Here is a 27,818-nt window from a genome sequence, read left to right as displayed (position 1 = left end):
CCCAAACCAATTGTTGCAAGACTTATGAACTTCCGTGATCGGGACACTGCCCTCCGAGCAGCCCGCGAGAAGGGCGAGATCCAGTGGCAGGGATGCAGTCTCTCTTTCTTTCCGGACTTCACGGTCATGATGCAGGAGGTCAGGCGCAAGTATCAAAGTGTCAAGGCCATGCTTAGAAATCTGGGGCTCCGATACGGCATGCTTTATCCGGCTTGTCTCAAGGCGGACATTGATGGCAGGCCAAGGATCTTCGACACTCCGAATGCTGCACAGGAGTTCTTTCGAGACTTCAAGAACAATGAAAGTGGGGCGTCGAGTGGCTCAAGGTCCAAATCTCCTCCACTGCAGACATCATAATCCAGTGTGGACCTTTTCTCCCAGACAGGGAATGGCTGAGTGCAGTTTTGTATTGTTCATTGGCCCTTGTAGTGTTTCATTGACTTTGGCTCGTTCACATGCTTTCCTGTTATCATCTTATTCTGTTGTTTGATTGCTGGTCTGCCCGACTGGTGTGGTGTCGCCATGCCCCAAGGTGAATACCTCCATGTTTTTTTTTTATGGGATTTGATGTTAGGGTGTTCCTCTTTCTGGGTAGTGAGAGGGTGGGTGGGATAGGAAGTAGGGCTCTCTCTTTGACTGGTTTAGAGAATCCGTGTTTGTGTCTTATTTTTGAAGTGGAGAAAGTATAAAATGAGTTTCTGTGATGAGGGCCTACAGACTGGAGCGCTGAGTATAGTCCCTGTGTGAGAGTTGAAACACCACTGAGTGGAACTGGATAGGACCCTCCCTTTTCTCCCCATTTGGTGGGGGTCTTTGAGTGTAAGTGTGAATGGTGAGCATACTTGACTCAAAGTGGAGAGAACAAGCATTCTCTCTTTCATGGTCTGAAGTTCTTTCTTTTTAAGTAAAACTTAAAATGGTGTGCTGTCTTATTCTGAGGTTGAGCATCATTATGGATAGGTGGAAATGGTATATGGTTACATCCAGGTTTTAAAGTCCAACTTATGAGAGTGGATCACAGAGATAGTCTCTTTGAGAGCTTTACGCTTATCCTGGGGACTTTACGAAAATACAAAACCCTTCACTTAAGTTTTGAGCATATCACTGGCAAAATGCAGAAAGTACAAAACCTCTTTGTGACATGCTGGCATCACACATGAGCATGAAGAGGGCAAAAAACTTGTGCCCCTCAGTTCCAAGGTCAGTGGTTAGAAATGGACTGTGAATTATTCTGACCGCAATTCAGAAGGGTTGACAGGTTCTTCCTGAAGGTCTGAGAGTCTCTGGTTTAAAGTAGAGAGTGTACACAGGTTGTCCGTGATGGTTTAGAGTTTCTGAGTGGAAGTGAAAAGGGCAGACAACATCTCTTTGTGATCCTTGGACCTCTGGGTAGGACTACAGGAAATAGTCTTTTTATGAGTTGCTCAGGGTGCCTGTTTGGAATAGGAAAGCCTAAACAGCCTTTTTGAGGTTTTTAGTGCCTCCACATGAATGTTGACCTGACTAATCTGGCTTATGTAGTTTAAGGATCATTGGTGGGAAGAGCATGTGTAGGATGCCTTTCAGCAGGAACTGGAGGTTATTTGGTGATGTTGTAGGCAGACCGGTTTACTGGGTTTTGGGGATCAAAAGGTGGACATGTAGAAAGTAAGTAGCCTGTCTCTCATGTTAAAATTGTCACTCTGCAGTATCAAAGAAGGTAGAGAGCCTCTATTTGTGAAGTTTACGGTGCCTTCTTTGATTGAAACAGGCTTAAACGTTTTTCCCTAAGGTACTTAGGGAATCTAGGTATAACAGGATATGATAGACTCTGCTCCTGAGGGTTCCAGTGACCATTGCTTTAAACAGATCTATCTTTCTGCCTTCTGACTTTGCTTTTTCAAAACTCCAATGGAAGTGGACAGAGTAAACAATCCATTGAATATGTGAGATCTCTGGGTACAGTTAAAGTGGTTAGGCACCCTCTCTAAGGATTAAGGCTCCTCAGGTGGAAGTGGGCAATATAGACGCCTCTTCCTGGAAGCTTTGGTGGGTAAGAGGGTGGAGGATGTAAAGAGAGACATCATTCTCAGGGCTAATCAGTGGATCCAAAAGGGTGCATAAAATCTCACTCAGGTTTTATAGAGTGGAAGTAGAAACTGTAGAGAACCTAATCTAGATTCTCTGATAATCATGGTTATTGTGGAGTTGAATAAATCTCACTGTCAGCATTTTACAGGTCCATTTGGAAGCAGAGAGGGTAGATCGCGCTAATGCTCCAAGGTTCTCATGATTAAAGTGCTGAAAGTAGAAGGCCACTCTCTGGAACACCAGCCTTCCATGAAAGTGGAGAGGCTAGACAGCCCATCCCTTAGTGCCAATGGGTGGCTCCAGAGAGGGATGAATTCCTCTCCCTTGAGGTGTATGTGGTAGAGGGTTGAGAAGCTAACTTTGAAGACATCAACAAAATCTGGTAAAAGTGGATTTTCTGAGAGCAATGGCCCAAAAAACTCTACTCTCTGTGGCAAGATTCTTTCTCAAATTATTTTTTTTGCAGGAAAACTCTCTCAGCAAGGTGTAGTAAATTTGATCAACTTTCCTTATTTGCAAAGTTTGACTACTTAGATTTCCTCTTGCCTTGCAGAAGCATTTTATTGAATATTTACTAAAGTCTCTGTACTAATTTTACTCTTAAAAGAATCTAACCTAAAAGGATACCCTTAAGTTTTAATAGGGGAAATAATGTGATATCTGCAGTGAAATGCACGGAGAGTGACCAGAAACATTAGCTCTAATCTCAACTTGACCAAATAGTGTGATTCTCAGCAAATCAGTTAAGTTCTCTGCACTTCATATTCCCTGATTGTCAAATCTCAGACCACCTTGAAGTCATTCATTTCAAGATGTGAGTTAATAAAACCCTCTCTTTTATAGAGCTAAATAAACAATAATGTTTATCTATTATTAATAATATTTTCATACATACTGTGCACATGAAGAACTGGTGTGCCATTCTTGGTTCACTAATAACATCATTGTTAGGACAGGGAGTTCATGAATATTTGTAAATGCATGTTAAACTGTAAAAAATGTTGTCCTTTAATTAATTTATTTCTTCTTCTCATAAAACTTGTGGTGTAGTCAATGCTTTAGAGAGCGTGCAGCATATGGCTGAGATACCCGCCACCCCCTCTCAACACAATCCCCAAGGATGGGAAACCGGAAACAGTTCTGAAGTCTTTGGAAGACGGGAGGGAGTAACCCCCCCGGCCGTATTTATTAAAATATGAAACAAAATTAAAACATTAAATAAACAGTTTCATATTATGTACAATTTCATTACCACATTGAGATGTTTGGCTAACCTTAACAGAGTCTCTAATACAAAGGTTCTCCTAGCCGAACTAACATCCTGCAAAACATTTACTTGAAATTTTGAAATTGTACATCCTAACGTTTAAGGGCCAACGGCAAGGTCGTAACCGGTGTCAAGATCCCTAACCCAGAAATATCGCCCTCACTTGTGAGGGGCGGCCCAGAGGCGTACCTCAAGTGCAATTACCAATTTCCCTTGACTTGACGGGGGCCCCAATAAAACTCGTCGCCACTTAGAGGTCGTACGAGGACTCGTGTGAGGTATCTAGAAGGTAGCGTAGACCTCCCCCCAAACCCCACACAACTTACCATATCTGCCGTCGCAGACGTCCTGGCCCCGGGAAATTCCCCAGGAGGGGGCTGTAACCCCTCCTACCCAGGAAGGGGCCTTGACCGCCTTTCCTCTTCTTTCGGCGACCCATCCTTAGAAGGGACCGCCTCCCCGTTGAGGGGCCAATGGCCACCTCCCCCGAGCGCTCCCATCCGTGCTGGGTGACGCCCACTCATAGGGATCTTCCAATTAGTGCTCACCGATCATGACCTTACCGCCCGACCAAAATAAATACGACAATGCTAACTAAATGACTAAACTAAAATACAGTAGCAACTATACTTTTATTAAAAGCATGCTTACCAATGAACACTAAAGCAGAATTTCTTTATTTGCAAAACACAAATCGACATTCTTTATTACATACTCAAAATCATCACGATAATACCGCGACCTGTAAACGAAAATCAGAGTTATCCATCAACTTTAATCAAAAAACCACTTTGCTGTCATCAGGGGCTGGTGGGTGGGTCAAAATTGGCTCTTCGTTCCGTCTCGAGCTCACGTGCAGCGAGGAGGTGCAGCTTCAGAGCACAGGAACAAGAGGATGCCTTCGGATCTTGCTTCTCCTTTTATCCGTCTTCAGGGCGGGCGTAAACCCGCCCCTGCCTGCCCCTAGGGCGTGGCCAGCCGCGTCAGTGTCTAGGCCAACCCACTCTAGGGCGGGAAAAGGCGCGCCCCGGCTACGCCGCTTCGGGCATACCAGCCGAGACTCGCCTCCCGCCCAAGATGGCTTCCCGGGGGGATCGTGGTACTCTGCCATACGTTCGGGGGGACCGAGTGGTCGCCCCTTTCCATATGGCTGAGATACCCGCCACCCCCTCTCAACACAATCCCCAAGGATGGGAAACCGGAAACAGTTCTGAAGTCTTTGGAAGACGGGAGGGAGTAACCCCCCCGGCCGTATTTATTAAAATATGAAACAAAATTAAAACATTAAATAAACAGTTTCATATTATGTACAATTTCATTACCACATTGCGATGTTTGGCTAACCTTAACAGAGTCTCTAATACAAAGGTTCTCCTAGCCGAACTAACATCCTGCAAAACATTTACTTGAAATTTTGAAATTGTACATCCTAACGTTTAAGGGCCAACGGCAAGGTCGTAACCGGTGTCAAGATCCCTAACCCAGAAATATCGCCCTCACTTGTGAGGGGCGGCCCAGAGGCGTACCTCAAGTGCAATTACCAATTTCCCTTGACTTGACGGGGGCCCCAATAAAACTTGTCGCCACTTAGAGGTCGTACGAGGACTCGTGTGAGGTATCTAGAAGGTAGCGTAGACCTCCCCCCAAACCCCACACAACTTACCATATCTGCCGTCGCAGACGTCCTGGCCCCGGGAAATTCCCCAGGAGGGGGCTGTAACCCCTCCTACCCAGGAAGGGGCCTTGACCGCCTTTCCTCTTCTTTCGGCGACCCATCCTTAGAAGGGACCGCCTCCCCGTTGAGGGGCCAATGGCCACCTCCCCCGAGCGCTCCCATCCGTGCTGGGTGACGCCCACTCATAGGGATCTTCCAATTAGTGCTCACCGATCATGACCTTACCGCCACAGGCCGGATAGTTGACCGGCTATCCGGACCCCCCACAACACTCCTACCTAAAGGTCATGGTGTAACGTTTTTAGCCATGCTAAGAAATCTCCTATGAGTAACTCATTCCCCACCCGAGACAAATGCACTCCATCCCCCAAATACATACTGTCATCATTAATACACCCATGGGAAATAGCATGCAGTGTCTTGGAACGGAACAACCTACTCACTTTGTTATTAAGCTTCCTAACAGAATGATTTAGAGCAGGAACCGAAATAGCCCCCCGCCACACTTTTCGTGGGATCATATGGGACCATGCAATTGTGCACCCTGGAACTCTCCTCGCTAACCAACTTACAGTGGAAAGCATCGCCTCAAGAAGAAGTCGTCTACCAGTGGTGACCAAATCATTACCCCCAAGATGTACTATCACTACAGACGGCGGTGACCTCGTCCGCCCTAGCAAACCCTCAAAAAATGATTGAAACTGGTCAATACAGAGCCCGCCTCTTCCGTAGAAGGACACACTGTACCCGTATTCCCCAGCTACGTGAATCATATCACCTGCCTTGAATACGTCTGCGGCACGCCTCACGTATGAGTGGCCCACAACCCACACCTCCTTTTTCACAGCCGGTGATGTCTGACCGCTGGCCCGGTGTAGGGTCGACTGCAAAGTCCGCCCCGCCTCGTAGGCTTGCGCAACTGAAAACCAAACAAAAACAAGAAGCGTGAGTACATTGCTACAGCTTCACAACATGTGCAACCGCACATACCTTTTATAACAATTGGAGGACCAACGCCCCACCCGTTTAACTTGTTCAACATCCAGACCCCTGGCTGTTGCTTCTGTAGCAGCCCCTATCCGAAAGGAATGGGTCCCAAACTCGCCCGGGTTCAAGCCCGCAGCGGCAATCGACATCGCAAGCACCCGCTGAAACTGAAACTTTGTCAGTGGGGTGGCGTCAGCGTGTCTCAACAAGGTCCCCCCCCATGATGCCACCCTTCGTGCTAAATAATCTTCTAGACACCTTACCGGGCACATGGAGGACCCGGGAATCCTGCGTATGATTACGCAGTCACCCATCCCACTCTGATCGGTCTTAGACCTGACAAATGAGACCGTCATCGTCTCCCCTCTGATCTGGACGTGCTCCTGGCACAATCCTCCTGTCACATCCTGCTTGTTCCTCGCCACTAATTCGCTTACCCGCATAGCCCCATGGAATGCCAGCGTAAAAGCGGCTCGGAATAACACCGTCTCAAACTGAGATGAACACGTAGCAGGGAGACTGGATAATAACTGGGCCAGCCTATCCAAACCTATCGGGCGCCTCTCATCTACTCTGCGACCCTCAAGGCGTTGCCACCCCGTAGCGCTTTCTGTACAACGAAAGACGCTGTCGGATCCTGGATCCCGTGAGCCCTAGCAACAAAGGAAATGGCAGCCCGATGCCTCTGAGCCGTGGCCACCGATTTCCCGACCCGATGTAAGGATATCAGGAAATCCACCACCCACTCTTCCTGGCCCCAAAGCTCCTCCCTATCAGTCCCCAAAAAGGCCAAATAGGACCGGAACGCCCCTTCATATGCCTTCCTCGTCCTGGGTGCTAAACTCTCTCCCACGAGGTTACGAAGTTCGGGGCACCGAGAGACCAGAGAGCTTCGGGAAAGGGTGCCGGCTCCGGTGTGGGAAGGAAACCCCAGAAAGCCTGTATACGAAAACGAGACAGTGCATCAGCCGCCTGGTTCATTACCCCTGGGACATGTCTTGCTCTGAATAGCACATTCAATTGCATACAAAGTAAAACAATTTCTTTGAGCAGTCTCAAAATCCATTTGCATCGTGCTGCCTGACTATTGATACACTCGACCACGGTCATATTGTCAGACCAAAATACCACCGAGTGATCTCTGAACCCTTCGGGCCAAGTTCTCAGGGCCACTAAAATGGGGAAAAGTTCCAGGAAAGCAATGTTACTTGTCAGTCCACTGTCATGCCACCATGTCGGCCACTTTTGTGCAGACCATCTCGTGCCGAATATGGCACCGAAACCTATGCTCCCTGCCGAATCTGTCCACAGCCCCAGCTCCTCAGAGGACACGGCTGGTTTGTTCCAGACGACTCGACCATTGAAATCCGCCAGAAATGCCAACCAAATGCGCATGTCCTGGCGGACCTCTGCCGAGAGCCTTGTGCGATGATGGCACTCCTTCAGGCCGACCATGGCTTGAGCGATCGAACGGGAAAAGGGGCGGGCCATTGGTATAACCCTCAGGGCAAAATTCAACTGGCCAACTAACTGCTGTAATTGATGCAGCCTAACCTTAGGTCCCCTTATACACATCTGCAGGGATGTCCTGAACTTTGATACTTTGTCAGCTGGTAAACGAAAACAACCTTCTGCGGAGTCTAACTCGATCCCCAGAAACTCGAGGCACGTGGAAGGCCCCACAGTCTTACCTGGTGCCAATGGCACGCCAAACTGATTCATCAAGTCACAAAACTGTGCCAAAGCCTGCCCACATTCCGGGTCCCCGGCTGCCCCCAGGAACAAAAAATCGTCCAGGTAATGCATCACATTTCGGAAACCTGTCTTCCTTGTGAAGACCCATTGTAGAAAACTACTGAATTTTTCGAAATAGGCACAAGATATAGAGCACCCCATCGGCATACACCTATCCATGTAATAATGACCCTGAAACATGAAACCTAAGAGACGCTGATCGTCTGGATGTACCGGGAGCAACCGGAACGCTGACTCGATATCAGATTTAGCCATCAGCGCCCCGGGCCCCAGGCGATTCAAAATGGCTACGGCCTCATCGAATGATGCGTACCGCACCAAACACACTTCCGGGTCTATCGCTTCGTTGACGGAGAGACCACGTGGGGCTGATAAATTATGTATCAGCCGAAACTCACCCAGGTCCTTCTTTGGGACCACACCTAACGGGGAACAAACAAAATTAGGAACCGGTGGTACACTAAACGGACCGGCGACTCGACCTCGAGCAACCTCCTTCCTGATCTTATTCTGTACCACAGTCGTATGCTGAAAGACCGATAGCTGATTTTTACATTTCGATGCACCCTGAAAGTCCCCCACTGGGATGCGGAAACCATAAGAAAACCCGTTCCGCAACACCCCAGCAGAAGCACGATCCGGGTATTCACTGAGCCAAGGAATCATTGCCAAGGTATCAATCGGGGTAGGTAAAGGCGCCCCTCGGACTATGTTAGACCTGTTTGGCGCCTCCTCTACCCCCGTTATCACCCGTTTTGGCTCTGCACGTGGACTCAGGATGGTATGATTGCCCACACCCACTACATTCATGTCTAAATTTGCATGATCCCTGGGGCCTAGTACATTTACCCCTGTTGAAGTTCCAACAAACCCCCCTTTTTCCTGTGTTACCGGCAGGCTTCGAGTAATTGTCTGTACCCGCACCTGACCGAAAGGGCGTCCCCGCATACTGGCGGGAAGATTCGCCAACGATACTCCCCACTAATGGCAATTTTAACATACCAGTCTCCTTCATTTTGGACCATGACACAGAATCATAACAATCCCATGTTAAGTTTTATCGTGTTCTTTAGCCTTTCTAAACAGGTTATCATAGCAGAACCAATGATTACCCTCGTGTGATACCGAGTACCCCATGATTCGTGATTGATAAATCGGCAATTCGGGTAACAGATCGGGCCTTCGCTCCCCCAAGATCGATGTAAAAACCCCCCACGCTTGGCCCCAATTGCCAATGTTTTCATTTACCTTAAAGGCGGCCATTTTTGCGCGCCAAACACTCGGATGCATGAGCTCCTTCTGGCCCTTTACATGCTCCATCTCATAGTGATCAGTAAGCAACGAGAATATGTTTACATACTCCCCTGCCCATATCTTTTCCTTAATAGCCAAAGGAACATGCTGACCCAATTTTTCCCTACGAGAGGGTGCCGACTCATCCCTCGCAATCGGCAATGGCCGCTTACCTGCACCGGACGTTGTCTCTGCTACTGAACCCGTCCCCTGCGGCTTCTCTACTGCTGCAGCCGGCGTGGACACCTTCGCTGCTTCCCGTGACTCACGCAGTTGCTTCATTAGCTCCTGTGCGTCGACAGCCGTGGCGCCCTCGTTACCTTTTCCCAACCACGCTGCCAATTGTGCTGCCAGCTCGGGCGGCATATCTTCCTCGGACACGGGGGTGACCACAACGGGAATCGGATTCCCTTCCTTCGGCATGGGAGTTGGTGCCTCGAGCGGGGCACTGGGACCCGGGATGTCTTCTCCCGCTGCTCCCCTCCTGGGCCTCTTGTTTTTCCCTCCCGGGGCTGCTCCCGCCAAAGGACGTTTTGGTCCCCCTTCCTCGTTCTTATCCACTCGCCTCTTTAGTTCGGTCATCTCCTTCATGAGAACACGCAGCATCTGTTCAGTAGTCATGCGCTTTCCCGCCTTCTTCGGCATTCTACAACAGAGTATCTGCAAAACAAACAAGAACGATTACAACGCTCAAAATTGGCTCTTCGTTCCGTCTCGAGCTCACGTGCAGCGAGGAGGTGCAGCTTCAGAGCACAGGAACAAGAGGATGCCTTCGGATCTTGCTTCTCCTTTTATCCGTCTTCAGGGCGGGCGTAAACCCGCCCCTGCCTGCCCCTAGGGCGTGGCCAGCCGCGTCAGTGTCTAGGCCAACCCACTCTAGGGCGGGAAAAGGCGCGCCCCGGCTACGCTGCTTCGGGCATACCAGCCGAGACTCGCCTCCCGCCCAAGATGGCTTCCCGGGGGGATCGTGGTACTCTGCCATACGTTCGGGGGGACCGAGTGGTCGCCCCTTTCCAATCGCAATACTCCAGCAGCCCATTTTGTACCTCTATTAACACCCCTGCTCACCAACCTGCAGCACCACTAGCCATCAAGATCACAAAGGCGTTACAGCTAAAACATGAGCTGGTTCCAAACATTAGCCCACTTCTACTTTTCATGGAACAACCACACACTGACTCTTTTCTGCACTCTGACAGCATCATGTGCATGCTCTACCATGTCACCTCGCCCTACAAATTGGAGAGAAACTAGTCTACCTCCACGTAACCCAAATCCAATGATTATCGGCTGCAGAAAGTGAAACTGCATAATCCTGACCTACCTGGAAGATGATCCAAAATGGTTGACTAAGCCACTATCCAAAGTCGTTCCCTTGTCTACTAAACAAATGTACATTGGTCAGTTACTAATGCCTCGTTCTAACAATGGTAGATAGCAAGTGATTTTATGAAGAGAAGTGGGGAGGTATGATGACAGATGAACTGAAAGCAGTTCATAGGCAGGTAAAGTCTGCAGGATTGCATACAAGTTAGTGGCTGTGTAGATGGCAAAAGACCACAGTGTGACCACTGCAGAGACTGAAGAGAGCATTGTCCCCTCGGAGACGGACCCCTTAAGTGCTTCCCCTGCTTTCAGTCCCTTATCTAGCAGTCATCCCTGTAACCCGGGACTGTATCACAGTAGCTCTTAGAAGGTTCGAACATGCGATGGAGCTGCAGATGGTCACAGACATTAGAGAATTTGTGAAAGAAAAATATCAGGTTAAAAGAAGAAAGACAAGCCAGCAAAAAGACAAGACAGAGATGAAGCGACAAGACTAAAGGAAAAGGGCACAGAGGAAGAGTTGAAGCAGAAATATGAAAAAATTCATATACAAATATAAGATGGAAGGAGATTTTGGTGAAGAAACCTGCCAAGACAGTATGGCACAACAAAGAATTCAAGAAGTACAACATTTAAAGAAATGTGTAAAAAATACACAAAAGTCTAAAGTTGTTGATTGTTTACCAGTTCCGTTGACTGGATGTTAATATGTGCTGTTCACCATCACAAACTGCTGCACAAGGCGCCGGGCTGTCTGTGTCCTCCCAATTTAAATAATGTTACCCCTTGGATTGTTTATGCTTGTTATAAGTATACCAGGAGATGTAAAAAAAACACTAAGCATTGTTTTGTCTACAGCAGGGCCCTAGACAGATAGGCACCAGAATAAAGTATATAATACGGTTAAAGGGAAAAAGCAGGTCTGCTGTTGAACTTGGTAGGAAACATTGTGGGGTCACAAGGAGTATAAAGACCTCTCCAGAATGCTTTTGAAAAAATACACGGTTGGGGGTAAACACGAACCTCTTAGCTGCTAGTCCTCACGCCCCCCCCCCCCCCCCCCCCCCCCACACAGAGGCTAAGCCTTTTTTTGGCTATTTTGCATAGTTCCCGCTTAGGCCCACATAACTTTTTGTCCATTAAGGCATCCATTGCAAATTTGCGTCCTTTCTTCCAACATCCTGGGAAATCTAAAGGTAACCAGGATTTTCTGGGGCAAAATAGGATAAAAGTGCTGCAGAAGAATGTGTCTATTTTGCCCTGCAAATGGTATCAATAAAGTGTTTGCGCTGCTAAAATCAACATCTTTCAGGAACAGGCAGACTTTTGTCAGAAAACCAACATTTTGTACACAGTTTTGGCATTTTATGGGGACATAGTCTATATTTCCTATTTTTCCTTTTGCATGTGCTTTCAACCTCTTTTCAGTTAGTGGTAGAAATGGGTGTGAAACCAAGAATGGATTCCGGAAAGCTATACTTTTCTGAAAAGTAGACCGAATTCTAAAATCTACAAGGGGTCATTTGTGAAGATCCTGAAAGATTTTCGTATAGAAACTAACAGTTGAAATAAAAGAATATGGAAATTGAGTTGAAGAAAACAGCCATTTGTGCATCTGTTTTCACGTGTAACTTCTTTTAAGTATGGCAGATTTTTTAAATGGACACTTCTGGTTGCAGGAATCTATGGGACTTGTAGGTTCACCAAGAGCCCGAGTTGCCCAGAGCCAAAAACTGAGCTGCGCCTTGCAGTGTTTTTTCATTAGGCACCATGTATACAATTCATTTGGTAAAATATAAAGAGTGAAAATTATGTATCAAGGAAACCTATGTATTTCCGAAATGGGAACGAAAAATGGAGTTTAGAAGCAGTGGTAATTTGCACATCTCTGAATTTATGGGTACCCATACTACCATGTGAATTAAAGGACATTTTTCAAGATGACTTTTTTTTTGCACAATGTCTTACATTTGGAAGGCAGAAATGCATAGAAAGACAATTTGTAATAACACTTGTTCTACCACTCTGTGTTCCTCAAAGTCTCCCGATAAAAATGGCACCTCACTTGTGTGGGTAGGTCAAGTTCCCACGACAGGATATGGCCCAAAATGCAGCATGGACAAATCAAATTTTTCCAGTGAAAACGTACTTTTTTTTTTTTGTAAAGTGCCTAGCTGTAGATTTTGGTCCCTATCTCAGTCTTTACCTGGGGAAACCTAGCAAACCTGTACATTTTTTAAAACTAGACACCCAGGGAAATGACTTGTTACCCAGAATCCCTTGCAACCCTCAAACTTTGTCAATAAAGCTAATTTTCCTTGCATTTCTCTGATGGAAAGTCCTGGAATCTGCAAGGAGCCACAAACTTCCACCCACCCAGCATTACTCAAGTCTCCTGATCAAAATGCTACCTCACTTTTTTTTTTAAACTTTATTGTTCATGTTTTGAATTTTCAACTCCAGGACAGTAAATCCAGCAAGGTACAAACTTATATCGTAATCGCTCCATTCATAAAAATCCAGAGAGCACTTTCAGCAATCGGTCTGATACATCACAATAGCCAGGATAAGGGAGGCGCAAAACCACCTCTTGCATGGTTACATGTCAGCAAAACCTTATTGAACTATATGAGAACTCCCCAGTCCCCCCTCCCTCCGCCCCCAACCCTCCCTCCAACTCCCCCCCTCCCCGGCTGCCGGGTCAAGAAAAAGTCTTGAACTAAAGAATAGGGTCTTGCCACATGCAGCCTACACTGGATCATTGTGTGTCCTGCCACCCTGAGTCAGAGTCTCTCCCTGTCCCAAATCTACCAGTTCCGAACCGTCTTGCGTTGAAGGGGCACCCAGTCCCACCAGCTCCTGAAACATGACCCTCCAAGCCTGTAAGACCTCTGGTAGCCTCCCATCCCTCCTCGTATGCCTCATGTGCTCTTCTTCTGCCAGCGCCCATTCCCTCAGGTCTGTCGTCCATTTCTGCAGCGTCGGGCCCTGTGGGGACAACCAATGAATTGCAATGCGGCGCCGGGCTGTAACCAGGCCTAGTATCAGAAACCGCCTGCTCACCTTTCGTTTGGGGTCTCGGGGGATTAAGCCTAAGAGGCAGGGACGTGGGTCCAACTCTATCACCCACCCCGACACTCTCACCAAGACCTCCCGTACCGCCACCCAATATGATTGGAGGACCGGACATGACCATACATATGCACAATGTCCGCCAAAGGGCTGCAGCATTTCGGGCAATGGGCCTCCCTGGTATCATCAATGGTCTGGAGACGTTTAGGGGAGAGGTAGGCCATGTGGATAATATTATATTGGATTTGTTTGAAGCGGTTGCACGCTGACACCTTTTTCACATTGTTACAAAAGGAAGGACTGGGCTGTTCCTGGGGTATAGGTGCAGGTCACGGGGGTGTGGATATGTAACGGTTGTTAAAAAGTAACCTACCAGTGTGTATCCATTTTGTTGGATATGCTGGCCTCACACACCCTTGCAGGTGTCATGTTTCATCATGGGCAATGCTTGTTGGGTGGGCGGTGCAATTCCCAACGGGCAACAACTCAAAGAGGGGCTCTTTGGCGGAGATCTTTTTATCCAACTGCCCATGGGTGAAGTGTGGGTGAGGGGCCAGAGTGTTGTAGACGGAAATGTGAATTAAAATTACGCAAGGGTACAGGAAGAAACTTTATTTGGGTGGTCCCACGCGTCAACTAAAAACAGAAGTTAGTCTGGGAGGTCTGAAAAGTAATGTATTCCGCGCTCAAGACTATACTAGCATGTGTGGATAGTGGTCGACATGTTTCTCGCTAAGGGTGCATTCACCAGCGATTCATCAGGACCTATCAAAAGTACTGCAGGGAATAAAACAGACACTTTCTTCTGCAGCACTTTTTCCCTAATTTTCCCCAAAAAATCCTGGGTACCTTTAAAATTCCCAGGATGTTGGAAGAAAAGGACGCAAATTTGTCATGGATGCCTTAAGTGGACAAAAAATTACGGTGGATTACGCACGAACTACGCCAAATAGTGGGGGCGTGGCTACGGAGGCGACCAAGATGGCCGCATCCGACTAGAGCTCCGCCGGTCGGGCGATGTCAGCAGCCTCGATCCTGCGGTGAGGGAGCCTCTCCACACGCCTGCACCGTCCCCCTGTGATCGCGGGGCTCTGCGCCGGTGATTGATGCCGCCGTAGCTGCTGGGACACTCCGTGGGACGCCACCAGCACCCGATGCCACAGGCCCCGGCTAGGGCCTACCAGACTCCATCGCGGTGCCGCCAGAGACGGGGTGAGTCTTCGTCCTTTGCCACCCCCTGCCAGATCGCTTTTCCCGCTCCCGCCTGCCCTGGGGCCTGCTCTCGTGGCCCGCTACCCGATCGCCTCTCTCCTGCCCGGCTCCCGCTGCTAGTGCGGACCTCTTGGCCTTCAAGCCTACAGCACTGCAAAGCCGGGGCCTCGAGTAGGGGAGTAGGCCGGACCTGGGTGCGGGCTGCGGGGGAGGTGATCCGGGGTCAGGGATTGGTGGTGGACTTGTGGTGGTGGGCGGTTGTGCTCCCCCCTCCTCGGCGCCTGGGGGGTGCTCCGCAGCCGGCTGGGTTGAGGGCCTACTCAGGCCGCCCCTTCCTTCCGGTTTTGGGCCCCTCTGGGACACACCTGTGGCCCTGATCGCCCGGCTGTGCTGGTGGCTGCCTAGGCTCCCTGATATGCGGCCGTTCCTGCTTGATGGGCCTACATACGCTTCTTGTCCTGCCTGATGGGTTGCTGCGCCCTTTGGCCATCCTGCAAACGGGAACCTGCTGACCGTTTCCAGCCACTACTGATTGCCACATGACCCTCTCCTGGCCGTTCTGCCATATTTACATCGCGGCTACAAACCCCTCTGGTGCTATACTGGTCCCGCCTTCCTGCTGCTCCTTCCTGGTGGCGCTCCTGCTTCTACTGGTTTATTGTTTGCTTGGGGGCCTGGATTTCACAGTGACTTTCACTGTGCCTGCAGCATTGCCCACGCGGGCGGCCCTGCTCCAGCCCTGAGATCAGTTGTTCGCTCCTGCACCTGCCCTCTTGCCTGGCTGCACCTTCCGCCACGCGTGTCCTACTTGAGGAGCTCAGTATTGGTCATTTTCCTCGCAATTCTGCTTCAACTTGCTTGCCACGATGGTCAAGAAGGACCCTAGGCAGCCCAAGCTCCAATTTAAAAAGACGCCGGGTGCCACGTCGGATCCTGCGGCAGACTCGGCCGCGGAGACTGCACCCCCTCAGGACGCGATCGACTTGGCCCCCCTGGCCGATGCCATGCTTGCTGAAATGAGAGCGAGCTTCTAGGCCCTTGATGCTCGGTTCGATGACCTTGATAAGAAACTTGCTGACATGAACGCAAAGGTCCAGGGCCATGATGGCAGGCTAGATGTGGTTGAATCTAGGGTTTCGGATCTTGAAGATGGGGCTTCCTCCTCTCTGAAGCGGCTGGAGAGGGGCGAGAAGATCCTTAAGGAAGTGGCTATAAAGAACGAAGATTTGGAGGCTCGGGGCGCCGCAACAACATACGCATTTTCGACGTACCGGAGACAACAGCCACTGGTCGACTAGACTAATTCGTGGAGCAGCTTCTTTCTAATCTGTTTGGCAGGGAATCCTTCACCCAAGGCTTTGCTGTAGAGCGGGCTCATCAATCCTTAGGCCCTCGCCCCACACCTGGTTTGCCTCCCAAACCAATTGTCGCAAGACTTATGAACTTCCGTGATCGGGACACTGCCCTCTGAGCAGCCCGCGAGAAGGGCGAGATCCAGTGGCAGGGATGCAGTCTCTCTTTCTTTCCGGGCTTTACGGTCATGATGCAGGAGGCCAGGCGCAAGTATCAAAGTGTCAAGGCCATGCTTAGAAATCTGGGGCTCCGATACGGCATGCTTTATCCGGCTTGTCTCAAGGTGGACATTGATGGCAGGCCAAGGATCTTCGACACTCCGAATGCTGCACAGGAGTTCTTTCGAGACTTCAAGAACAATGAAAGTGGGGTGTCGAGTGGCTCAAGGTCCAAATCTCCTCCACTGCAGACATCATAATCCAGTGTGGACCTTTTCTCCCAGACAGGGAATGGCTGAGTGCAGTTTTGTATTGTTCATTGGCCCTTGTAGTGTTTCATTGACTTTGGCTCTTTCACATGCTTTCCTGTTATCATCTTATTCTGTTGTTTGATTGCTGGTCTGCCCGACTGGTGTGGTGTCGCCATGCCCCATGGTGAATACCTCCATGTTTTTTTTTATGGGATTTGATGTTAGGGTGTTCCTCTTTCTGGGTAGTGAGAGGGTGGGTGGGATAGGAAGAAGGGCTCTCTCTTTGACTGGTTTAGAGAATCCGTGTTTGTGTCTTATTTTTGAAGTGGAGAAAGTATAAAATGACTTTCTGTGATGAGGGCCTACAGACTGGAGCGCTGAGTATAGTCCCTGTGTGAGAGTTGAAACACCACTGAGTGGAACTGGATAGGACCCTCCCTTTTCTCCCCATTTGGTGGGGGTCTTTGAGTGTAAGTGTGAATGGTGAGCATACTTGACTCAAAGTGGAGAGAACAAGCATTCTCTCTTTCATGGTCTGAAGTTCTTTCTTTTTAAGTAAAACTTAAAATGGTGTGCTGTCTTATTCTGAGGTTGAGCATCATTATGGATAGGTGGAAATGGTATATGGTTACATCCAGGTTTTAAAGTCCGACGTATGAGAGTGGATCACAGAGATAGTCTCTTTGAGAGCTTTACGCTTAGCCTGGGGACTTTACGAAAATACAAAACCCTTCACTTAAGTTCTGAGCATATCACTGGCAAAATGCAGAAAGTACAAAACCTCTTTGTTTTGAAATTCAAGGAGGACCCCGCACAGACTAATAGGGGACTGGGGGGATAACAAATCTTTAAAAAGACAGGGGCGTCCCCACAAAAGGACAGTCTGGGAATGTGTCTCACACATAGTGAGTGCACTCTAGAGTAAATATTGTATTTCCAAAAAATATATAGCATGCCAATAATACGGCGGGAAAGGTAAAGTTTCTCTGTTGTACATTTATTACACATAATGTACAACAGAGAAACTCATGGTGTGGTAAACATCCTTTTTTAACAATAACTTTTGTGTATGCTATGTTAATCATGAAATATTGTAGATTTTAACGTTACAGTATAAGCTGACTATACAGTTAAGAAATAGGCTTTCCCCTAAAAACTTGGCATCTGTAGAGACATAAGAAAACGAATATACAGATTTCTTCTCTTGATTCAACATACGCTGATAGTAATTGAGATTTAAAATTCCTGTAACTTTACCTTTCCTGCCGTATTATTGGCATGCTATATATTTTTTGGAAATACAATATTTACTCTAGAGTGCACTCACTAGGTGTGAGACACAGTCCCAGACTGTCCTTTTGTGGGGACGCCCCTGTCTTTTTTCAAAACCTCTTTGTGACATGCTGGCATCACACATGAGCATGAAGACGGCAAAAAACTTGTGCCCCTCAGTTCCAAGGTCAGTGGTTAGAAATGGACTGTGGATTATTCTGACCGCAATTCAGAAGGGTTGACAGGTTCTTCCTGAAGGTCTGAGAGTCTCTGGTTTAAAGTAGAGAGTGTACACAGGTTGTCCGTGATGGTTTAGAGTTTCTGAGTGGAAGTGAAAAGGGCAGACAACATCTCTTTGTGATCCTTGGGACCTCTGGGTAGGACTACAGGAAATAGTCTTTTTACGAGTTGCTCAGGGTGCCTGTTTGGAATAGGAAAGCCTAAACAGCCTTTTTGAGGTTTTTAATGCCTCCACATGAATGTTGACCTGACTAATCTGGCTTATGTAGTTTAAGGATCATTGGTGGGAAGAGCATGTGTAGGATGCCTTTCAGCAGGAACTGGAGGTTATTTGGTGATGGTGAAGGCAGACCGGTTTACTGGGTTTTGGGGATCAAAAGGTGGACATGTAGAAAGTAAGTAGCCTGTCTCTCATGTTAAAATTGTCACTCTGCAGTATCAAAGAAGGTAGAGAGCCTCTATTTGTGAAGTTTACGGTGCCTTCTTTGATTGAAACAGGCTTAAACGTTTTTCCCTAAGGTACTTAGGGAATCTAGGTATAACAGGATATGATAGACTCTGCTCCTGAGGGTTCAAGTGACCATTGCTTTAAACAGATCTATCTTTCTGCCTTCTGACTTTGCTTTTTCAAACCTCCAATGGAAGTGGACAGAGTAAACAATCCATTGAATATGTGAGATCTCTGGGTACAGTTAAAGTGGTTAGGCACCCTCTCTAAGGATTAAGGCTCCTCAGGTGGAAGTGGGCAATATAGACGCCTCTTCCTGGAAGCTTTGGTGGGTAAGAGGGTGGAGGATGTAAAGAGAGACATCATTCTCAGGGCTAATCAGTGGATCCAAAAGGGTGCATAAAATCTCACTCAGGTTTTATAGAGTGGAAGTGGAAACTGTAGAGAACCTAATCTAGATTCTCTGATAATCATGGTTATTTGGAGTTGAATAAATCTCACTGTCAGCATTTTACAGGTCCATTTGGAAGCAGAGAGGGTAGATCGTGCTAATGCTCCAAGGTTCTCATGATTAAAGTGCTGAAAGTAGAAGGCCACTCTCTGGAACACCAGCCTTCCATGAAAGTGGAGAGGCTAGACAGCCCATCCCTTAGTGCCAATGGGTGGCTCCAGAGAGGGATGAATTCCTCTCCCTTGAGGTGTATGTGGTAGAGGGTTGAGAAGCTAACTTTGAAGACATAAACAAAATCTGGTAAAAGTGGATTTTCTGAAAGCAATGGCCCAAAAAAACTCTACTCTCTGTGGCAAGATTCTTTCTCAAATTATTTTTTTTTGCAGGAAAACTCTGTCAGCAAGGTGTAGTAAATTTGATCAACTTTCCTTATTTGCAAAGTTTGACTACTTAGATTTCCTCTTGCCTTGCAGATGCATTTTATTGAATATTTACTAAAGTCTCTTTACTAATTTTACTCTTAAAAGAATCTAACCTAAAAGGATACCCTTAAGTTTTAATAGGGGAAATAATGTGATATCTGCAGTGAAATGCACGGAGAGTGACCAGAAACATTAGCTCTAATCTCAACTTGACCAAATAGTGTGATTCTCAGCAAATCAGTTAAGTTCTCTGCACTTCATATTCCCTGATTGTCAAATCTCAGACCACCTTGAAGTCATTCATTTCAAGATGTGAGTTAATCAAACCCTCTCTTTTATAGATCTAAATAAACAATAATGTTTATCTATTATTAATAATATTTTCATACATACTGTGCACATGAAGAACTGGTGTGCCATTCTTGGTTCACTAATAACATCATTGTTAGGACAGGGAGTTCATGAATATTTGTAAATGCATGTTAAACTGTAAAAAATGTTGTCCTTTAATTAATTTATTTCTTCTTCTCATAAAACTTGTGGTGTAGTCAATGCTTTAGAGAGCGTGCAGCAATCGCAATACTCCAGCAGCCCATTTTGTACCTCTATTAACACCCCTGCTCACCAACCTGCAGCACCAATAGCCATCAAGATCACAAAGGCGTTACAGCTAAAACATGAGCTGGTTCCAAACATTAGCCCACTTCTACTTTTCATGGAACAACCACACACTGACTCTTTTCTGCACTCTGACAGCATCATGTGCATGCTCTACCATGTCACCTCGCCCTACAAATTGGAGAGAAACTAGTCTACCTCCATGTAACCCAAATCCAATGATTATCGGCTGCAGAAAGTGAAACTGCATAATCCTGACCTACCTGGAAGATGATCCAAAATGGTTGACTAAGCCACTATCAAAAGTCGTTCCCTTGTCTACTAAACAAATGTACATTGGTCAGTTACTAATGCCTCGTTCTATCAATGGTAGATAGCAAGTGATTTTATGAAGAGAAGTGGGGAGCTATGATGACAGATGAACTGAAAGCAGTTCATAGGCAGGTAAAGTCTGCAGGATTGCATACAAGTTAGTGGCTGTGTAGATGGCAAAAGACCACAGTGTGACCACTGCAGAGACTGAAGAGAGCATTGTCCCCTCGGAGACGGACCCCTTAAGTGCTTCCCCTGCTTTCAGTCCCTTATCTAGCAGTCATCCCTGTAACCCGGGACTGTATCACAGTAGCTCTTAGAAGGTTGGAACATGCGATGGAGCTGCAGATGGTCACAGACATTAGAGAATTTGTGAAAGAAAAATATCAGGTTAAAAGAAGAAAGACAAGCCAGCAAAAAGACAAGACAGAGATGAAGCGACAAGACTAAAGGAAAAGGGCACAGAGGAAGAGTTGAAGCAGAAATATGAAAACATTCATATACAAATATAAGATGGAAGGAGATTTTGGTGAAGAAACCTGCCAAGACAGTATGGCACAACAAAGAATTCAAGAAGTACAACATTTAAAGAAATGTGTAAAAAATGCACAAAAGTCTAAAGTTGTTGATTGTTTACCAGTTCCGTTGACTGGATGTTAATATGTGCTGTTCACCATCACAAACTGCTGCACAAGGTGCCGGCCTGTCTGTGTCCTCCCGATTTAAATAATGTTACCCCTTGTATTGTTTATGCTTGTTATAAGTATACCAGGAGATGTAAAAAAAACACTAAGCATTGTTTTGTCTACAGCAGGGCCCTAGACAGATAGGCACCAGAATAAAGTATATAATACGGTTAAAGGGAAAAAGCAGGTCTGCTGTTGAACTTAGTAGGAAACATTGTGGGGTCACAAGGAGTATAAAGACATAAAGACCTCTCCAGAATGCTTTTGAAAAAATACACGGTTGGTGGTAAACACGAACCTCTTAGCTGCTAGTCCTCACCCCCCCCCCCCCCCCCCCCACCCAGTTGCTAAGCCTTTTTTTGGCTATTTGGCATAGTTCCCGCTTAGGCCCACATAACTTTTTGTCCATTAAGGCATCCATTGCAAATTTGCGTCCTTTCTTCCAACATCCTGGGAAATCTAAAGGTAACCAGGATTTTCTGGGGCAAAATAGGATAAAAGTGCTGCAGAGGAATGTGTCTATTTTGCCCTGCAAATGGTATCAATAAAGTGTTTGCGCTGCTAAAATCACCATCTTTCAGGAACAGGCAGACTTTTGTCAGAAAACCAACATTTTGTACACAGTTTTGGCATTTTATGGGGACATAGTCTATATTTCCTATTTTTCCTTTTGCATGTGCTTTCAACCTCTTTTCAGTTAGTGGTAGAAATGGGTGTGAAACCAAGAATGGATTCCGGAAAGCTATACTTTTCTGAAAAGTAGACCGAATTCTAAAATCTACAAGGGGTCATTTGTGAAGATCCTGAAAGATTTTCGTATAGAAACTAACAGTTGAAATAAAAGAATATGGAAATTGAGTTGAAGAAAACAGCCATTTGTGCATCTGTTTTCACGTGTAACTTCTTTTAAGTATGGCAGATTTTTTAAATGGACACTTCTGGTTGCAGGAATCTATGGGACTTGTAGGTTCACCAAGAGCCCGAGTTGCCCAGAGCCAAAAACTGAGCTGCGCCTTGCAGTGTTTTTTCATTAGGCACCATGTATACAATTCATTTGGTAAAATATAAAGAGTGAAAATTATGTATCAAGGAAACCTATGTATTTCCGAAATGGGAACGAAAAATGGAGTTTAGAAGCAGTGGTAATTTGCACATCTCTGAATTTATGGGTACCCATACTACCATGTGAATTAAAGGACATTTTTCAAGATGACTTTTTTTTTTGCACAATGTCTTACATTTGGAAGGCAGAAATGCATAGAAAGACAATTTGTAATAACACTTGTTCTACCACTCTGTGTTCCTCAAAGTCTCCCGATAAAAATGGTACCTCACTTTTGTGGGTAGGTCAAGTTCCCACGACAGGATATGGCCCAAAATGCAGCATGGACAAATCAAATTTTTCCAGTGAAAACGTACTTTTTTTTTTTTTTGCAAAGTGCCTAGCTGTAGATTTTGGTCCCTATCTCAGTCTTTACCTGGGGAAACCTAGCAAACCTGTACATTTTTTAAAACTAGACACCCAGGGAAATGACTTGTTACCCAGAATCCCTTGCAACCCTCAAACTTTGTCAATAAAGCTAATTTTCCTTGCATTTCTCTGATGGAAAGTTCTGGAATCTGCAAGGAGCCACAAACTTCCACCCACCCAGCATTACTCAAGTCTCCTGATCAAAATGCTACCTCACTTTTTTTTAAAAACTTTATTGATCATTTTTTGAATTTTCAACTCCAGGACAGTAAATCCAGCAAGGTACAAACTTATATCGTAATCGCTCCATTCATAAAAATCCAGAGAGCACTTTCAGCAATCGGTCTGATACATCACAATAGCCAGGATAAGGGAGGCACAAAACCACCCCTTGCATTGTTACATGTCAGCAAAACCTTATTGAACTATATGAGAACTCCCCAGTCCCCCCTCCCTCCGCCCCCAACCCTCCCTCCAACTCCCCCCCTCCCTCCCCCTCCCCGGCTGCCGGGTAAAGAAAAAGTCTTGAACTAAAGAATAGGGTCTTGCCACATGCAGCCTACACTGGGTCATTGTGTGTCCTGCCACCCTGAGTCAGAGTCTCTACCTGTCCCAAATCTACCAGTTCCGAACCGTCTTGCGTTGAAGGGGCACCCAGTCCCACCAGCTCCTGAAACATGACCCTCCAAGCCTGTAAGACCTCTGGTAGCCTCCCATCCCTCCTCGTATGCCTCATGTGCTCTTCTTCTGCCAGCGCCCATTCCCTCAGGTCTGTCGTCCATTTCTGCAGCGTCTGGCCCTGTGGGGACAACCAATGAATTGCAATGCGGCGCCGGGCTGTAACCAGGCCTAGTATCAGAAACCGCCTGCTCACCTTTCGTTTGGGGTCTCGGGGGATTAAGCCTAAGAGGCAGGGACGTGGGTCCAACTCTATCACCCACCCCGACACTCTCACCAAGACCTCCCGTACCGCCACCCAATATGATTGGAGGACCGGACATGACCATACCATATGCACAATGTCCGCCAAAGGGCTGCAGCATTTCGGGCAATGGGCCTCCCTGGTATCATCAATGGTCTGGAGACGTTTAGGGGAGAGGTAGGTCATGTGGATAATATTATATTGGATTTGTTTGAAGCGGTTGCACGCTGACACCTTTTTCACATTGTTACAAAAGGAAGGACTGGGCTGTTCCTGGGGTATAGGTGCAGGTCACGGGGGTGTGAATATGTAACGGTTGTTAAAAAGTAACCTACCAGTGTGTATCCATTTTGTTGGATATGCTGGCCTCACACACCCTTGCAGGTGTCATGTTTCATCATGGGCAATGGTCCTTGTTGGGTGGGCGGTGCAATTCCCAACGGGCAACAACTCAAAGAGGGGCTCTTTGGCGGAGATCTTTTTATCCAACTGCCCATGGGTGAAGTGTGGGTGAGGGGCCAGAGTGTTGTAGACGGAAATGTGAATTAAAATTACGCTAGGATACCGGAAGAAACTTTATTTGGGTGGTCCCACGCGTCAACTAAAAACAGAAGTTAGTCTGGAAGGTCTGAAAAGTAATATATTCTGCGCTCAAGACTATACTAGCATGTGTGGATAGTGGTCGACATGTTTCTCGCTAAGGGTGCATTCACCAGCGATTCATCAGGACCTATCAAAAGTACTGCAGGGAATAAAACAGACACTTTCTTCTGCAGCACTTTTTCCCTAGTTTTCCCCAAAAAATCCTGGGTACCTTTAAAATTCCCAGGATGTTGGAAGAAAAGGACGCAAATTTGTCATGGATGCCTTAAGTGGACAAAAAGTTACGGTGGATTACGCACGAACTACGCCAAATAGTGGGGGCGTGGCTACGGAGGCGACCAAGATGGCCGCATCCGACTAGAGCTCCGCCGGTCGGGCGATGTCAGCAGCCTCGATCCTGCGGTGAGGGAGCCTCTCCACACGCCTGCACCGTCCCCCTGTGATCGCGGGGCTCTGCGCCGGTGATTGATGCCGCCGTAGCTGCTGGGACACTCCGTGGGACGCCACCAGCACCCGATGCCACCGGGCCCCGGCTTGATTCTACCAGACTCCATCGCGGTGCCGCCAGAGACGGGGTGAGTCTTCGTCCTTTGCCACCCCCTGCCAGATCGCTTTTCCCGCTCCTGCCTGCCCTGGGGCCTGCTCTCGTGGCCCGCTACCCGATCGCCTCTCTCCTGCCCGGCTCCCGCTGCTAGTGCGGACCTCTTGACCTTCAAGCCTACAGCACTGCAAAGCCGGGGCCTCGAGTAGGGGAGTAGGCCGGACCTGGGTGCGGGCTGCGGGGGAGGTGATCCGGGGTCAGGGATTGGTGGTGGACTTGTGGTGGTGGGCGGTTGTGCTCCCCCCTCCTCGGCGCCTGGGGGGTGCTCCGCAGCCGGCTGGGTTGAGGGCCTTCTCAGGCCGCCCCTTCCTTCCGGTTTTGGGCCCCTCTGGGACACACCTGTGGCCCTGATCGCCCGGCTGTGCTGGTGGCTGCCTAGGCTCCCTGATATGCGGCCGTTCCTGCTTGATGGGCCTACATTTGCTTCTTGTCCTGCCTGATGGGTTGCTGCGCCCTTTGGCCATCCTGCAAACGGGAACCTGCTGACCGTTTCCAGCCACTACTGATTGCCACATGACCCTCTCCTGGCCGTTCTGCCATATTTACATCGCGGCTACAAACCCCTCTGGTGCTATACTGGTCCCGCCTTCCTGCTGCTCCTTCCTGGTGGCGCTCCTGCTTCTACTGGTTTATTGTTTGCTTGGGGGCCTGGATTTCACAGTGACTTTCACTGTGCCTGCAGCATTGCCCACGCGGGCGGCCCTGCTCCAGCCCTGAGATCAGTTGTTCGCTCCTGCACCTGCCCTCTTGCCTGGCTGCACCTTCCGCCACCCGTGTCCTACTTGAGGAGCTCAGTATTGGTCATTTTCCTCGCAATTCTGCTAAAACTTGCTTGCCACGATGGTCAAGAAGGATCCTAGGCAGCCCAAGCTCCAATTTAAAAAGACGCCGGGTGCCACGTCGGATCCTGCGGCAGACTCGGCCGCGGAGACTGCACCCCCTCAGGACGCGATCGACTTGGCCCCCCTGGCCGCTGCCATGCTTGCTGAAATGAGAGCGAGCTTCTAGGCCTCCCAAACCAATTGTTGCAAGACTTATGAACTTACGTGATCGGGACACTGCCCTCCGAGCAGCCCGCAAGAAGGGCGAGATCCAGTGGCAGGGATGCAGTCTCTCTTTCTTTCCGGAATTCACGGTCATGATGCAGGAGGCGAGGCGCAAGTATCAAAGTGTCAAGGCCATGCTTAGAAATCTGGGGCTCCGATACGGCATGCTTTATCCGGCTTGTCTCAAGGCGGACATTGATGGCAGGCCAAGGATCTTCGACACTCCGAATGCTGCACAGGAGTTCTTTCGAGACTTCAAGAACAATGAAAGTGGGGCGTCAAGTGGCTCAAGGTCCAAATCTCCTCCACTGCAGACATCATAATCCAGTGTGGACCTTTTCTCCCAGGCAGGGAATGGCTGAGTGCAGTTTTGTATTGTTCATTGGCCCTTGTAGTGTTTCATTGACTTTGGCTCTTTCACATGCTTTCCTGTTATCATCTTATTCTGTTGTTTGATTGCTGGTCTGCCCGACTGGTGTGGTGTCGCCATGCCCCAAGGTGAATACCTCCATGTTTTTTTTTCATGGGATTTGATGTTAGGGTGTTCCTCTTTCTGGGTAGTGAGAGGGTGGGTGGGAGGTGGAGGGGGGTTTTTGTTTTGTTTAATGATGGATATTTCAGTTTGCAGAAGATGAGGTTTGCTTTATGTGATGTGATGCATTTTAACACTGAATTCCTTTTTTTGTTACAGCATATATGGTACAGTTAGGAAATGTGCCCGGTCCTTCCGGGCTTTTGTTATTAACGTGGAATGTGTGTGGCCTTAATAATAATAGGAAATGTTGACCGGTTTTGAATTATGTAGCACGACATAAGACAGACATCCTCTTTATGCAGGAGACCCACTTGGCTGACACGGGTGCTAAATCAATAGCTTCCGGATGGGGCCCACACAGGTTCTTCTCTAACTGCAGCTCATACTCAAGAGGCTTTGCCATTTTTGTACACAAAAGAATTCAGTTTGCACACTATTCCACACAACGGGACCCCGAAGGCCGGTTCTTGATAGTCACTGGTCTGCTGATGGGACATAGGGTTTCCCTTGTATGCGTGTATGGTCCGAACACTGACTCTCCTTTCTAACATTTCCTGTTGACCCGCCTCCTCGCTGTGGACACTGGGCTCTTGATCCTGGGTGGGGACTTTAACCTCCTTTTGGACCATTCTAGGGACAGTACTGCTTCCACTCCTGACTCCAAGCCCCATGCCCGACTAGCCCTTCATGAGATTTGCGCACAATATTCCTTAGTAGACATAGAGTTCCATCTACACGCACACCATCCTGCTTCACCCATTACTCTGGGTTTCACATTACCTGGACCAGAATTGATTATTGGCTGGTCTCCCCCGGAGTTGCTGGCTGGTTGGGATCGGTCCAGACTCTTGCTCGCACTCTTTCCGATCACTCCCCGGTTCTTCTTCAGCTATTTATTCCCTGTGGGGGTGGTTATGAACGGCAGTGGCGCTTTCCTGGCCGGGCCTTGATGGACCCCGCTTTCAGAGAGGAAGTCAGACAGGCTATGGAAGATTATTTTGATCTGAACACTGGCTCTGTCGACACGTGGGTGGTCTTATGGGAGGGCTTTAAAGCTTATATAAGGGGTGTCTGCATTTCAAAACATGCTGGAGTCATTCCCGATCTGCGTTCTACTTTGGATCAGATCGAGAAGAATATTGCAGCAGCAGATCGCAAATTGTTCACCTCTTCCTCTGACTTTCTTGCCACCCGCCGTTTGGGATTATGTGTCGAGTTTCAGGAAGCGGCCTATAGGGAACTATCGTTCCTTAATAAACAATGTGTGGTGTGGCGGTACGGGGAGGGTGAACGTCCGGGCTGCTTATTGGCCAACACGCTACGCCCCCCCCCCCCCAGGGGCCCCACGTATATCATCTCTATGACTGGACTGGACGGCTCCCCCATTCATTCTACCCCCGCGGTCAGTGAGTTATTTCTCACTTATTACAAGACCCTTTATTCTTCACACCTCTCCGGGGATCGCGGCGGTCAGGAAGATTACTTATCCGAGGTGGCTCTGGTGTATCTGGAGCGGTACATGCAGGAGTTCCTTCTGACCCCCATTACCTCGGACAGTATTGTGGAGGCGATCGATGCCCTGCGCGCGTCCTCTGCCCCTGGGCTTGACGGTTTTTCGGCGGACTTTTATAAAGCGTACAAGTACCTACTGGTGCCACGCTTGGTCGAGGTCTATGCTGAGGTCTTGGAGGTGGGTATCCTCCCACCGACGTTTCGTGAAGCGATGATCATTTTACTACCCAAACCCGGAAAAGATCCTATGCAATGCGCTC

This window comes from Lissotriton vulgaris, chromosome 9 (genome assembly GCF_964263255.1).
Source record: "Lissotriton vulgaris chromosome 9, aLisVul1.2, whole genome shotgun sequence".
Lineage (NCBI taxonomy): Eukaryota > Metazoa > Chordata > Amphibia > Caudata > Salamandridae > Lissotriton > Lissotriton vulgaris.
The sequence above is the reverse complement of the archived record's forward strand: the minus strand, read 5'-3'. Positions refer to the sequence as shown.